The sequence below is a fragment of the Triticum dicoccoides genome, chromosome 1B, assembly GCF_002162155.2.
Source record: "Triticum dicoccoides isolate Atlit2015 ecotype Zavitan chromosome 1B, WEW_v2.0, whole genome shotgun sequence".
Taxonomy (NCBI): domain Eukaryota; kingdom Viridiplantae; phylum Streptophyta; class Magnoliopsida; order Poales; family Poaceae; genus Triticum; species Triticum dicoccoides.
In genome coordinates, this window is record NC_041381.1 from 303112520 (window position 1) to 303114469 (window position 1950).

The following is a 1950-nucleotide window of genomic DNA, read 5'->3' on the forward strand; positions in this document are numbered from 1 at the left end:
AATGCGAATAAAATTTTAAAATACCAAACATATTTTAAAAATATAAAATAAATTGAATTTGTGCCAAAAATAGAAAACATGAATATTTTTTAACTTCTGATTTTTTTAGAAATTTGCGAACATTTTTTAAACTTCACGAATTCTGATTGTATTATAGTTGGCCGGCCCAAATTCTTGCCCGTGACTGTAGCTGGTTATCCCGGGCGGGATTGTAGTATTCCCAGCGTGCCAAACAGGTCTAGGGTCCAAAATAGACCGGGATTACAAGTTCAGAGTGCCAATTTTCGGGATTCAAAGTTCAGGGTTTGATTTAGCTTTCGCCTACAATTTCAAGATTTATTTTGGACTTTTTCCTAAACTTTTTAGGCATGTAGAATACACGGTCTAGAACTTAATTAGATCATCTTTGATTACGGTAATTTCTAGAATGTGGTCACTTAGCACATCTGTAAAGCGGACCCTTAAACCTAAGCCTGGTCCGCAATGTCCGAATCATTTTTGTCATCCAACGAAAGTCTTAGATGTCTGTAGAGCAGTTCAGACATACGGATTCCGACATCCTATCAACAAGCATGGATGGCTTTGCAGGAGTTCGGACATCCGGCTTGAACAATCTCTCAAAAAAATAATCCCAAACGGAGATGTCACACAGGAGCGTCGGCACCACCACAAGGGCAGCCACCATGGCCGCCTCTGTGCCGAAGCAATAACTAGCACCGAGTGCGTAAGTTCTCAAAATCTTTGGAGTGGCTTGGATGTGAACTTCCTAAACAGTGATGCTGAACTTTGAGTACCCACATGTTCTGAAATACTCACCCCTTCACTAAATTTTAGTCATGACAACGATGGCCATGTACTGCTCTTGTCGTGGCTTAGCGGACCATCTAGCTCAGCTCGGAGATGAGATGATCACATCCAATGATGAAGAACTGTGGTTGATTCGATCCAAAGAATTGCGGACAGATCCTGCAGTTGCGGAGGCCCATGCTGCTCCGGACCTGCGTGAGTTGTCCTCGCTCCCGGGCTCCACCCAAGTTCCTCCATCCGAACCTTCTCCTGCGCCACAGCAGCGGCTGGACTCGAGTCCCCGACTGGTGCTTGACCGCACCAGCCGCGAGATCCCGATCCGAGCTGAGCTACACGTCATCGCCAGGTGGACGTGCCACACGAGTCACCAGGCGAGCAAGCCAGCGGGAGTGCTAGCCCAGTCCAGCACGGCTCCCTGCCGTCCGAGCTGTATCACGTCGGCTACGCCCACACGCGTCGTGCCCCCACAAACCATGCTGCGTGTCTCTCACGTGAAAGGGCCCACAGGTTCACAGACCCCACACGTCATAGTCCAGAAGGCGCTTTTGTTTTTTCTCGTCGTCTCTATCGATCTCCTCCGCCTTCCTTTGGCCCCTTCCGTCTCGCGTCGGCCTCTTAACGGCCGCTCGGCCTCACGCCAGCGCCCGGCTATACTACCTTTCGCACGCCCGTCTCCGCCTCCATGCAGCACCGCTCGCGGCGGCCACGGCCTCCGGAGCTGCCTCCGCTGCGGCCGCCATGGAGCCAGGCGTCGGCGGCGTCGAGCCTGCGGTGACGCTCGACCAGGTGCCGCGCTGGAGCGACCCCGACCAGCGCCTGTACACACCGTCCTCCTCGTCCGCCACCGCCGAAGCCGCGGACGGCGGATCCGAGCCCGCAGCGTCCGCCTTCCTCTCCTTCTCCGACCCGCTCACCGGCGACGACAGCGGCGCCGCCGGTGGTGGCTGCGCGGGCGCCTCGCGCTTCCCCGTGGACCACGAGATCAACTCCAGGATCTACCTCTGGCGGGGACAGCCCTGGAACATGGAGGTCGATGCCGTCGTCAACTCCACCAACGAGGTTGCGATTCTCTTCTTATGTCTCGCTGGGCATTGGAGAATGCTGGAACTACGGTGCTAAGCTCTTGATTCTTCGGTTCGTGCA

General features: G+C 53.7%; 1 pseudogene; it reads left to right on the forward strand.

Annotated features, from left to right (window-relative positions):
- The first annotated feature begins 845 nt into the window (after positions 1–845).
- LOC119350339 overlaps positions 846–1950 on the forward strand; it is an 8834-nt pseudogene continuing 7729 nt past the window's right edge.